Here is a 14,818-nt window from a genome sequence, read left to right as displayed (position 1 = left end):
TATTAACGCCATAAAACGATAGCGTTTATGCCCCCAAATTAAAGAAAAAGAAAAATAATTAAACTCTAAACTCAACGCTTGACTAGAATGTAATGTTCCTAAAACTTAAAAAATTATTACAACTGCCAAATAGCTGGCTAACCATTTATGTGGCGTATGGAAGTAGGCCACACATTCATCCATCAACCATCGAGATGCTGATGAGTGGTAGTGGGTTGTGTCTGATTTTTGTATTTAATGGCTATGAGATTACATGAAAACTCCTCTGCATTCGGCGGTTAGGATAGGCAAATCTCTCTCATCTTTGGGCCAGTTGGGTGCCGTGGACTCATATGTAAAGTGTTGTCGTTAACAGATCATTGAGCCAGGCATACTCGTACATCGTTTAGTGTTCTGCCACCACATCCCACAGATTTGAGCAGTCAGTCAGCCATTGGTTGGTCGTTGTTTCGTTTCGTTGACTTGATTCTTTAGGAGGAGGTAAGTATTCTGATCATTCGTTCATCATTAAAGTGTTTTTTATGGCTTTACAGTCGCCTTAGAGAAACCCACTCATATAGACCGACAGAAAGACAGACAGACGATCGATGATGGTGCAGCACCACCAGTCACAACACTCCGTTAATGTTAATGTCCCTGTCTCACATTCCAAGCGGAGCGGATTCTAGTGTTCTTTGTTGTTGTTGAATATATTTTTTGTATCTTGGCTGCCGAGGTTTTTTGTACAGAAGCTGAACTTTGTTTTACGCATTCGATAAAGCGAAATGAGAGAAGTCTACGTCGTCATGTTGTAGTCAAAATTGATTTAAATGACAATAAAAATCACAAAAGGAGTTATTTCATGATTTTTATGATGATGAAAATGACGTCCACTGATCTTGGAGGACGATGACGGCGAGACCATCACCAAAACAAAAAGAACTTTTAATTGAAAAGACAACAACAAAATAAATAAATGCGGCTTAATGTGGCAACAGAACCTTTTAGAATCTAACACTGATTTCATTTTTATAGAAGGCAACTTGTTGGTGGTCCTAAATAAAACAAAACAACACATTGCTTTAATGACAATATTTATTGTTAGACAAGATTTATTTGGAAAAAAGCATTCTCTTTGGTTCAACTTAATGGGACTTGGTTGTCTCATTAGTTCCAAGCCAAACAAGCTCTCAAACAAATAACTGTTTTAAGAAGAAACAAGTAACTATGGGGCTAAGAGAAGTCTGATTTGAGTTTAAGACTATTTATATAAAAAACTACCCGAACCGGGCCCGCATTGCGAGGCACAATTCCACGCATGGTAATTAAAAAAATTTTTCCCAAAGAAGTGTCGCAAAGAAGTGAAGGACGCCGTTCGGACTCGACTATAAAAAAAGCTTCCTTATCATTGAGTTTAAACTTGAATCGGAAAGCACTCATTGATGTGTCAGAATTTGCAACTTCTCGGTTCCTGGTGGAAGTGTTCTTCCTTAGGGTAATGTTCCCCAAAACACTTGGCTCCAAAATTGGATATAAAATTCGTTTTTTACTCTCAAATAACTTTGGGGGCGCGGCCGCTGTGTACTTGAACCCAAATTTTTATACCATATTCATGTTCTGGTCTCTAATACCTTTCATTTGATACCTTTATTGTGTCCATCGGACTACTTTCGGATATGGGTGGCGTTTTTGCGGTAAAGAGAAGGGTCCGCCTCCACCCGATATGTAAAAATTATATAGCCTATGTCTCCTTCCAGACAAGCGTACATAATCTATGAAAATTTTAAGAAAATCGGTTCAGCCAAGTATCATATAGTCATAATGGGTCCAGTGGCGTTTTTAAGGGGTGGCATGACCCCCTATACTTCGATCTGATTTTGTATGCCAGATTCGAAATATACTCCCGAATATCTTTCACATTCATACTCCCGAATATCTTATTAAAATAAACGTCCAAAATGTCTGTTTGGGGCGGTTTTGGGTTTGGGGCGGCCCGATGGGTACATAGACCCAAATTTTAGTTCCATATTCGTATTGTACTCTCCAATACCTTTCATTTGATACCTACATTGTCCCGATCGGTCCACTTTTGATTTTGGGTTGTGTTTTTGGCATAAGGGGGAGGATCCGCCCCCCTTCCGATACCGAAAAATTATATAGCCTATGTTTCTTTCCAGACCAACCTACACAATATGCGAAAATTTCGAGAAAATCGGTTCTGGCATTTTTCAATCTATACGGAACAAACAAAACGAGTCCAGAGTCTGTATCCGTGATTGACTAATGTGCCCATTTTGGGCGTTTTTGTGGGGGTGGGGTAACTCCTTAACCTCTACATTAATTTTTATGCCAGATTCGTTATCTACTCCCAAATACCTTTCATTTGAGTCCCATATTGTGATGATCGTCAAATAAACCTATTTTAAGGGGTTTTGGGGCTGGCCGGCCCCCAGGTACTTAGACCCTTAACTTTTATTGTGAAATTCGTCGTTAGATAGTTAGACGGACGGACTTGGATAAATTGACTTAGTATGTCTTCAGGATGAAGAGTATATGTATGTGTGCATATTAGACTGTCCCACGCTTTAAGAGATAACAAGATTCGGCTGAGGATTGTAGGTCCTAGAGTCAAATTTGTTAACAAAGTACATATTTGCAAGGTATTTATGATTAAAACTTGAACTGAACCCTGCGCTACTAAAGGGTGATTTTTTTGAGGTTAGGATTTTCATGCATTAGTATTTGACAGATTACGTGGGATTTCAGACATGGTGTCAAAGAGAAAGATGCTCAGTATGCTTTGACATTTCATCATGAATAGACTTACTAACGAGCAACGCTTGCAAATCATTGAATTTTATTACCAAAATCAGTGTTCGGTTCGAAATGTGTTCATTCACCGTAACGTTGCGTCCAACAGCATCTTTGAAAAAATACGGTCCAATGATTCCACCAGCGTACAAACCACACCAAACAGTGCATTTTTCGGGATGCATGGGCAGTTCTTGAACGGCTTCTGGTTGCTCTTCACTCCAAATGCGGCAATTTTGCTTATTTACGTAGCCATTCAACCAGAAATGAGCCTCATCGCTGAACGGTGAATGAACACATTTCGAACCGAACACTGATTTTGGTAATAAAATTCAATGATTTGCAAGCGTTGCTCGTTAGTAAGTCTATTCATGATGAAATGTCAAAGCATACTGAGCATCTTTCTCTTTGACACCATGTCTGAAATCCCACGTGATCTGTCAAATACTAATGCATGAAAATCCTAACCTCAAAAAAATCACCCTTTACTATAGCTGTTATACAGTGTACGGTTTGTCTCAAAAATTCTTTCTGATACGGTTTAGCTATGTCCGTCCATCCGCGTATCTTTCTGTTTCGTTTGTCATTTTTTTGTAATAAATGATGAGATTGCATTTTTAACCCAACCATCGAAATTTTCCTCTTATCGGACGGCGGACCCTCCCCCATACCCACATTTTCAAAAACGCCATATCGTGGAGATGGGAGCACCGATTTAAGCGAAATTTTGTATACCTCTTTATGGTACCCCAAAAACACGAAATTGGTATAAAATTTTGGGGCAACTAACCTGAGGGACGCCCCATCCCAAAACCCACCCAAACGGATATGTTTACCGAATGTCACAATATGTGTATCAAAGGAAAGGTATTTAAGAGAAAATGTCACCCTTAGCGTCGGGGTCAAAAAATCATCCAATGAAAGGTATATAAAAGTAAAGTACAAATCTGACAAAAAAAAATGTATTCCTTGGTGTCTAAGGGGCCTAACCACCCCCCAAATTCAATGATAGGAGGTTGCCTACCCCTCTAAAAACCTATCAAAATGTGAATGTTTGTGAGGTATTTGGAAGATAAACACATATAGTAGGTAAGTAAGTTATTTTTCGCATGGTGCTATTGAAAGCGCAGCAGAGTGGGCTTCTACATATAAAAATGAATTTGTTTGTGGGTTTGTACATTTGTTTATTCAGTATAGACTCAAAAACGGCTGAACAGATTTCACAGACTGTGTAGGTTGGTCTGTAAGGAAAATGAGCTATATACGGGCGGATTCTCCCCCTTACCACTAAAATCAAAAGTTATACGATAAGATAAGGTTATATAAGATAAGTGTTTGTCAGCGTTTTTCTAAACAGTAATGTAAGACTTTTACTATGCATTTTTTCGAAATCGGTCCAGATTTAGATATAGCTCACATAGGCATGTACCGCCCGATTAACACTTTTATACGACTTTGCCTGCATACTCAATGTGTTGCAAGGTCGGCTCTGCCCGACTTTTGCCGCCGTTGCTTCTTTTCTTTGGTTACTTTTATTTTATGTACCACTTTTTCAAATTCAATTTTGATTTTCAGTTTCGATCTTTCTGTCTTAAGTAATATAACTTCCTATTAAAGTCCCCATACCTTAAAAAGATAATGACATTTACAATCTCTCTCAAATGTGTGTGATATTTATCGATTATTTGTTATTTACTTCCGCTTTTCGTCAACATGATGACAGCTACTCTGGCTCAATTGGCTGCATTATTAAGATTATCATAGCAAAGCAACAACTTTAATTACCATATTACCATTCCCCCATGACTTAATTTTAATGCGTGAATAACTTTGGCATAATATTGTGGATTAACTCAACTAATATGGGTATTCGTTCTCACTTGAAAGTTTGTTTCTTAAGTCTTTTGTTTTATATCCACAGAAGTGTTTACAACATTTGTCAAATAGATATTTACACAACCCCAAATATTCCTTGCCCTACATCATCCTACTGAACAAGTCATTCCATATCCTTAATATACCCTAAATTCATCGCTAATTTCCTTATGTCCTGATAACATTAATTTGACAAGAACTAAAACATGTTAAACATCAACGCTGTAGGAACAAATTAAATGGGGCCACATAAGGGGAGCAAAAGTAGCCAGCATGAAAAAAGGACCCGCAGAATGAAAAGCGCGTGCCATTTGTGAGTTTGGTCATCCAGGAGGGGGGTTAGAGGTGTATTAACCGTTTGACAATTTAATGTCAGTCAGTCGGGGCACAATTTGTGCGCCGTTGCATTAAATTAGGCACCCTTGATGTGTCAGTGACGTTGATGAAATGTCGATGTTGATGTTTGTTGACGTGGAAGATGTTTTACAGTTTTATTCCACAATGTTGTTGTCGTCGCTGATGATGGGCCACCACAGTAATAAAAACAACACCTATAATTATAAATCCATTATGACAAGGAAGCGCATTCAGCCAGTGCAGTGCAGCACAGGACACATTTCCAACAGGTAGTCCTACAACTTAGAACATCAAGCACAAGGTGCATTAAGGACCAAAGCGCACTCAGTAAATCGGTGTCTACAAAAGGACACTGTCACTGAGACAGAACAACACTTGCTGAGGCAGTATTGCAATGTGCCAAGAGATTGGCAAAAGGAATTTGTTTGGCGCGTTCCTACAGCTCCTGGCAGTGTATTAAGGCAGCAAGCAAGTGGTGCATCAGGTAATTGCCACGAGTTAGAAAGAAAGAGGCGGTTTGTAAAAGGACCGGTGTTTTTGCTCATCCCTCGCCTTATATCAACACAGAAAAGAGAAAATTTCCAAACATTGATTGGCACTTGTACCGAAAAAAGGAAAATTACATACACATAATACATTCTTATGCCTCTTCGAAGTAGCCAAAAAAATTTGGCGCGGGAGATTTTTTTCTCTGTTCAGGCCTGCAGGACAATGCGGGTAATATCAAATTGGGTATGTGTAATGCCGCATTGCAGGTGATTTTATTTTTCACCACCATCAATCGCTTACACCCCGAAAAAATTGCATTATACCAAAAAAATCATATGTTTGTGGTTTACAACCTCAAAGGATGTATGGTCATAATTTATATTGCCTGAGTTGCATCCCTGAATCACTTGTTGTCCTTTTACTTTATCTTCAGGCCACTGAGCGTGTGCCCATTTGTCGAAAAGATAGCACATTTATTTCCTCTGTCACCTTTGCGTCTCAAATCATCAAAGTGATGATGACGATTGCAAAGATGAGCGACTTGGACATTTTGTTTGTTTGTATTGACGATGATGAATTGAATTTGGCATCAAGCATAAAAATGCCAATTAACCATGGATCCTTCTACTTGCTAGAAACGGAGTAAATTAGTTACTTAATGGTATTTATCTTATTTCCGCTTAACACCCTCTCACTTACAATGTATTCATATAGAAGAACAAATGTGTGGGCATGTTGCACCTTTTTACTTCCGTAAAAAATTACCAAAGCAAGTTGAAAAGTATACCATTCACCATAGGATGGGGATGTAATAACTTTCTCATTCCGTTTATAACACCTCGTAATACTGGTCTACGAACCCATAAAGTGTATATGTTCTTGATGGTCATACCATTTTAACTCGATTTTGCAATGACCTTCCGTCGGTTCATCCATCCGTTGATCAGCTATAGTTAGGTTACGTACACTGAAAAAATGTTTATCCTAATTTAAAAGATTCGAGCCAAAGATTATCAATCTTCATTTTAATATTTAAATATGATACATTTTCCAACTTTTTAAGGGAACATTCTCTTTGGTGAAAAATATTTTCCTTCATATTAAGTTTATTTTATTTTTAGTATTAGGTTCATAAATCCTTAACTTTGCGTCTTGTTATTAAAGACAAAAATCTAAATTGAAGGTCAAAATCTCGTTAAAAGTTAAGAATTTGACTTTGGGACAAGACAACAGTGCATCGCCGTTAGACGGAAAATAGCCTTACAAATAGGACGTATTTAAATGTTTGGTTTTTTTAGGTGTAAGAGCTAATCTTGGAACCCATCTTGGAAACCCACAACCATGGATTCTGCTAAAAATGTTTAAAAACTAAATTTAGTTGAAGGACATTATTTTATTCTACATGCCAAACTTCTATCAAACCAGCAAAATTAAAGCTTCTAGGAACCGAACCAGGATAATCGAAAGACCGGTGTATATGGGAGCTATATCAGGTTATAGACAGATTTGGACCGTACTTTGCACAGTTGTTGAAAGTCGTAACAGAACACTGCATGCAAATTTTCAGCCAAATCGGACAATTGTGGCTTCCAGGACTCAAATATTCCAATCGGTAGATAGGTTTACATGGGAGCTGTATCAGGTTCTTGACCGATTTGAACGTACTTCGCACAGTTGTTAGTCATAAGAGAACACCATGTGCAAATTTTCAGCTTCCAGGGACTCAAGAAGTCAAATCGGGAGATCGGATTATATGGGAGTTATATCAGATTATAGACCGATCTTAACCGTATTTGACACATTTGCTGGAAGTCGTAACAGAACACTTTGTGTAAAATTTCAAGAAGTCAAATCGGGAGATTGGTTTATATGGGAGCTATATCCAAATCTGAACCGATCTGGGCCAAATTAAAGAAGGATGTCAAGTGGCCTAACACAACTCACTCTCTCAAATTTCAGTTAAATGGGATAAAAAATGTGGCTTTTATGGTCATAAGACTTTAAATCGGCAGATAGGTCAATGGGGGCTATATCCGGATATTGTCCGATATAGCCCATCTTCGAACTAAACTTGTCTATGGACAAAAAATAATCTGTGCAATGTTTCAACTCAATATTTCTATTTTTAAAGACTGTAGCGTGATTTCAACAGACAGACGGACATAGTTAGATCGTCTTAGATTTGTATGACGATCAAAAATGTGTTGCAAACGGAATGACAAAATCAATATACCCCTATCCTTCGGTGGCGGCTATTAAACCGCATCTGTTGATAATTGACGGTCTAAGGAAAGGCTCACATAGATTTGTTAGCCTTTCGGATTAGGAGCTGTATCAAGTTACGGACCAAATTAGGGCATACATGGCGAAGATTTTAAGTCACAACAATATCGCCCTCCTTGTCGTGACAATTAAAATAAGTAAAAACATAATAAGTTTTGACGAGCCGATGGTTGGACCATGGTAAAATTTATTATTCTATTGCTTCCACTACTATATCCGTAATTATATCCAAATGTTGGCCGATGGTTTAGATGCCCAGAATCTAGCGGTTAATAACTGCGCTTATTGCGGCCCTTTATTAGGAGATAGGTGTATAGGCCAACTATATCTAAATATAGTCCGATGGGGACTACATTTGGCTAGGATGTCGAGGGGATAAGACAAATTCACCGATTGAATTTTCAGCAAAGTCGGATAGTGAATGTGCCCTTAATTGTCACATGACCCTTTGTCGGGACATCAGTCTATATATGGCAACTATAATCAAATATGGTCGTATTTGGCCCGTGCCAAATTGCTGCTCAATATCTCAAGTTTTTAAAGCAATAGCGTGATTACTACGGACGGACACACGGACATAGTGAAATCGTCTTAGAATTTTACAACGATCTGAAATATATTTTCTTTGTTGGATCGGAAATTGATATATTGATGGGTTTCAATCGGAATGACTAAATTAATATACCGCCTATCCTATGGGGAAGGGTATACAAATATACACTTCATTCAATACAGATATACACTTTAATGCATTTGCATTGAATTGTTGAAAAGAATTGTATAAATATTTGTATACCCTAAGGTAGATGGTATACAAATAAGCACTTCATTTCAATAATTCAATGCACTTTCATTATTCCGGTGGTATACCCCTTTTTGGTGGACATGCAAACATGCCACAATATTTTCTGCTGCCAAGCATAATGAATATAAAACAAGTAAAAGCGTCCTAAGTTCGATTGTCGATTTCTTTTCCCTGTTACTCTTCTTAGGCAAAAAAGGATATAAGAAAAGATTTTTTCTGCTATTAGAGCGATATCAAGATATGGTCCGGTTTGGACCACAATTAAATTATATCTTGGACAAGACCCAAGATCGGTTTATATGACAGCTATATCAGGTTATGAACCGATTTAATCCATACTTGGCACAGTTGTTGGATATCATTACAAAACACATCTTGCAAAATTTCATTCGAATCGGATAAGAATAGCGATAAGAATCAGGTTATGTACCGATTTGAACCATACTTGGCACATTTGTTGGATATCATAACAAAACACGTCGTGCAAAATTTCATTCCAATCGGATAACAATTGCGCACTCTAGAGGCTCAAAAAGTCAAGACCCAAGATCGGTTTATATGACAGCTATATCAAAACGTGGACTGATATGGCCCATTTACAATACCAGCTGACCTACAATAATAGGAAGTATTTGTGCAAAATTTCAAGCCACTAGCTTTACTCCTTCGGAAGTTAGCGTGCTTTCGACAGACAGACGGACGGACATTGCTAGATCGACATAAAATGTCGAGACGATCAAGAATATATATACTTTATGGGGTCTCAGACGAATATTTCGAGTAGTTACAAACAGAATGACGAAATTAGTATATAATCGAGTTTTCTAATCGGAAATCGATTATTAATAATGAAAAAGTAAAAATGTAGATGTTCGGTTGAGCCGAATATTATATACCCTCCACCATGGATCGCATGTGAGAAATTTTATGTATATATGTATGTATAGGAGCTAAATCAGGTTATGGATCAATTCAAGCCATACTTGGCATGAATATTGGAAGTTTAGCATAAATCATTGCGTAAACTTTCAGCCATATCGGATAAGAATTGTACCCTCTAGAAGCTCAAGAAGTCAATTCGGGAGATCGGTTTATATGCGAACTATATGAAAACATGGACCGATATGGCTCATTTACAGTTCCAGCTGACCTACACTAAGAACAAATTTTAGTACAAAATTTCAAGCTTCTTACTTTAATCCTTCGAAAGTTAGCGTGATTTCGACAGACGGACTGTCGGATCAAGAATATATACACTTTATGGGGCCTTAGACCAATATTTCGATATGTTACAAACGAAATGACGATCTTAGTATACCCCCGTACTGTGGTGGCAAAGCAAAGCCTATTTTGTCTATAAAAAAAAAGTCTAGTTTGTCTTAAAAAGTAGATTTTTTGATAGTCGAAAATATTCGAAAAGTCGACTTTGTGACAATCGAAAAAAGTCGAAAAGTCGATTTTTTGGTTATCGGAAAAAGTCAAAATGTGACTTTTTAATTATCGGAGAAAGACGAAAAGTCGAAAATTCTAAAATTCTAGATTAGGCCACATAATTTTGGAGTGTACGCAAATTCCGCTTTGTGACCATTTATTATTCGCTGCCCTTCGGGTTTGACCCATAAGACTTGGCTTTCATGTCTTTAGAGGTATACCTACAGATTCTAGTTCCCCTATCATGTGTAAGGTGCATCTAGCGTGCAGGACTACACCTGCAAGATCGTCTGCTTTACATTGCCTGGGTTATCTCTGTGGTCTGGCACCCAGGACAGATAAATATTAAATTGCTCAGCCACCTCTTTGAGAGATCTGCGACAGTCCAGGGCAGTTTTTGAAGTCAGAAATACGTTCTCCAGGGATTTAATGGCTGCTTGGCTGTCTGAGCAGATATTTATACTAGGCAACTAGCATAAATATCTGTTAGCCATTCCACCAATTGTTTAATTGCAAGGATCTGCGCTCAATAGACACTACAGTGGTCGGGATATGACCAGACCAAGTTCTTCAGAGAACACCCCAAAGCCCACCTATTCGTGTAGTTATGAACCATCCATATAGAAGTCTATATTACTTCTATTACCAGCGATATTGTAGTTTCAATGAGTTCTGTCAGAAATGTGTAATGCACACTGCCTGGAATATCGGGCATTGTATCAACGATAACACAGGGTCCGTAGGTGCCGCATGACCAATGGAAGAGCTCCCTTAACCTCACAGAAGTACTCGCAGTAATTTGTCTAGCCACGATGTCCAGAGGCAATAAATTCATTTCATCAGGTGGCGTCGCCCCCAGTCCCGCTATTATACACAAACAAACCATCCTTTGGATATGTCAGAGTATTGAACAGTAGATGGACTTTTGAAGAGCGTTCCACCAGACCACAATACCATATAGCATTTTATAGCACTATATAGCGATTTAAACCCCCAACTTTAGCCAATAGCTCTTTTTCAGGTATATGGGGCATGAGTTGCCTTTATTGCCCTTTCCGAAAAGTTGGATCTAAAGTTCAATTTCCTGTCCAGCAAAACACCCAGGTATTCAGCGCTTTCAACTGATGGAACACTCTCTCATTCTTAGGAAACAGGTGCCAGTGTAGGTAACTTGTGACTCCTGCTGAAAAGAAGTATTTGTGTCTTAAGCCTAGTACAGACTTCATTCACAGCGAAATCCGACGGACAACAACACAAAACAAAAACAACCGTATTGAAGCAGAATTGATTCGGTCCATTTCGTGAGTATTTAATTACATTTGCAAATAAAATTGTGCGAAATTTATCCTGATGCAGCGACATATCGCTACTATTTTGCTCATAGATCTTAGTGCCACCTGTATGGGATGTGTTCGTATTATAATCGTCGCCATTTTTGTGTTTTGTTTTGACAGTTGTTCGTGTGTAAAGTCGAAGTCAGTGCTAGGCTTAAATAAGATATTAAACTCTTCAATTTGATACAGTATTAAGCGCTGGTAGTCGTGTAGTATGGAACACAACAATACCTAAGCGGGGATCGAAAGTTTCAAAAAGGCTTTCCTACTCACCAGCTGGACTCTTAAATAGTATGGATAGATGGATAGATAATAAGATAATAACTTTTCAATCCTTGACAGTGGGCTCTAGAGAAATACAAGACGGGCATGCTTGATGCATTTGCATAATTTTATTTATTGAAGAATCTAACAATTATTAGTCTATGTGGTTACACGTCTATGTGTATAAATAAAATAATTTCATTTATTAATTGTAAATGTTGAAAATGTATAGGTGTTCAAGGGTTTCAATGTCCCAAAGACGGCCTTATCGACTTGTGATTTTGGACTTCCTTTCACCAATAGCCAATGCTTCATTTCATTTAATTCCAACAGAGTACCCTCCAATTGTCCTTTCACTGTTTTCCTGGGGGTATTCCTAACCCAGCCATGCAATCCCAATTCCTTGGCCTTAATTTCGGTATATTTGCGAAAGAAGACACCTTGAACCTTGCCAAATACTTCGAAATCACATTTATACAATTGTCTCGAACCCATTATCGATGGAAAAACAAAAATCAGTTTGGATTGGCTTCACACCTATTATTTGCTGTCTCCTTATTTTAGTTCTTGCGAAATAAAATTCTCTTTGTGGCCGGGAGAATTGTTGAAAATATTTGAAGTTTGTGCTTTTGTCAAATTTTGACGTTGTCAGGGTAGACTTTGTTTATTTGTTTTCTTATTTTGTAGTTTCTATAGCATTGGCTATGAATTGTTGTTAGCTGATATTTGAGTTAATTGTGAAAAGGTATTTCAACAAAATTATGCAAAAAATTTATAAAAATTTTCATAATTTAATGCTATGTCTACATGGACTCGTTGTGCTTATGTCATTTTGAAAGCATTACTTCATCATCATCATCATTTTTTGACATTATTTGGGCTCACATGGTTTGAATGACTCGTTTTTGTGGCAAACGAGTCGTTTTGTCCTGGTTATGCTCTCGTAAATGTAAATTATGCTTATTACATAACGAAGCATTTGACATTTCGAACAAAACTATTTTTTTAACAAAAAAGACTTGAAGGGTCTGGCGTCGAAGAACTTCAGGCATAACTCAAGGGCAGGTCGGAGAAGACGGCTCTTGAATGTGAGGAGGGACTGACGTCAAAGAACTTCAGGCATAACTCAAGGGCAGGTCGGAGAAGACGGCTCTCCATAAAATGTGGCTCTCAAATAAACCGATGTAGTGATACGAGAAGTTGAGCCATTTCTCAAAATGAAGGACTACGCGATGGCAGCCTTCTTGAATATTGAGAGGGCATTTAACAACGAGGAGATGGGTCGACAGTCACTGCACTGAGCCGCACGGGGAGACAGAATACGGCAAGGTTCCCTTCTGGACACTATGGATGCGGTGGGCAGATTGAGTAGAGTTTCAGGAGACAGGGGATAGATTGGGGCTATACAAGGACATAACATTTCAGGCAGAGCTATGTGCCATAACTATAGATGCAAAAGAATTTCTGGGAAAGGATTTACAATTTTCGAAATCAGTTGTTGTTGCAGTTGTTGTTGTATGAGGAGGAAGCAATCCTTGTCAAGCTCCAAATGTGAGCAAGCTCGTTCGGGTCCATAGAACCGATCTCCGCAGGAACGACACTGCCATTGATTATTTCAAGACGCCAATAGATCGCCTTGTCATATCGAGTATCACAGACACTTAGTATTTAAGCAAGAGCTGTTGCCATCTGGCCTCTCACTGAGACTCTCCCCGCTCGATACAGCTAATTGTCGGCGACTGCAATTGCAGCTACTACGTATACGAAGCATTCCACTATCCGCAACCTATGAACGGTGATCACGAAACAAATTGGAGCTCAGAGTTTCAACTGATGTGGTGCTTATAATCATTCCGTGTCGGGTCGAAATCAATGTGTGTATATGGCGGCCCTCAAGGCCGTGGGTTCTAGTAAAGTGAGATCGAAGTGCGTGGTGGAGTGTGTGGAAACCCAGAATAGACCCCAATTTCACGACATAGTGCTAACATGGAAAAGCGGATACGACAGCGCCGTATTGGCGCTTACCCTCTACTCTCATCTAGTAATTTCTTGTTATCACATATTTCTCACTTTTTCATTTACTTTTCACAACAGGTCAGACTGTCCACTTTTTCATGGTGGGCTACCCATTCAACCTTAATTATAACAATAAATTGTAATAAATTGCACAGAGAAATCATAGAATAGGAGAATAGCAGATTTGTAAACATACATTTTTGGTTTTCAAATTTCTACAAACTTAAAATTTTATCAACTGACACGAAAATGGAACGTAAACAGACGTTCGGTAATCGTTTGCATGTGTTTTCACAAAGCGAAAAAACAGCTGACACATTTTCCTACATTTACAGTATTACCAGGCCGTTAGCATCGCAAATGAAAAAGTTTCCACAGTTTTTTTCACTATTGTTTATGTGGAGTTTCACTGTGAAAACTGAATTTAATATCAAACTTTAAGTAAAAAAAATTTAGTTGACATTTTATTATTTTTGATTTTGTACAATTGCTTTCATTTTTTCATAAAATCATTATTGTGAAATTCTAGAAAATTTTGATAATTTTTTTTATATTTAATTTTTAAGATTTCGTCCGCCTAAAGATTATCAACGGTTTTCATTCAAAGTATGGCACATAAAAGCAAAAATTTGTTATTGTTAAAGTATTGGCTTGCTTCGTTAATTGTGATTTCTGATCCGTTTCGCCACAATTCCTCAAATTCGTCAAATATTATTTATACAAATTAATATATGTGGAAATATGAGAAAGCCCCATAACTCGAGTTGTCATTAGTGCCATAAAAACACTTAAAATAGCCTACAACACTTTTTGTTTATAAATTTAGGCAAATGTTAATAGAAAGATAACATTACTATCTATATTTTAACATTTATCTAAATTTAAGAACATAAAGTTTCGTAGGCTATTTGAAGTGTTTTTGTGGCTATAGACAACTCGAGTTATGAGCTTTTGTCACATTTCCACATATACTTCATTTAATTGTTTTCAAAATGTTAGAATAGTGCGCCTCTATTCCCTATTAAATGACTCTCAATCTATTGTGTGGCCAAACAATTAATTATTGCGCCAGTGTTTACAGTTTTAAAAACTTTGGATGGGTAATTCTTTGTTACAAGTAATTATTAGCACAGCCATAAACCATATCTCCTTCACTCTGAATAACTCTGGGCAA

Source organism: Stomoxys calcitrans, chromosome 5 (genome assembly GCF_963082655.1).
Source record: "Stomoxys calcitrans chromosome 5, idStoCalc2.1, whole genome shotgun sequence".
In the NCBI taxonomy this organism is placed as follows: domain Eukaryota; kingdom Metazoa; phylum Arthropoda; class Insecta; order Diptera; family Muscidae; genus Stomoxys; species Stomoxys calcitrans.
Note: the sequence above shows the minus strand (reverse complement) of the source record.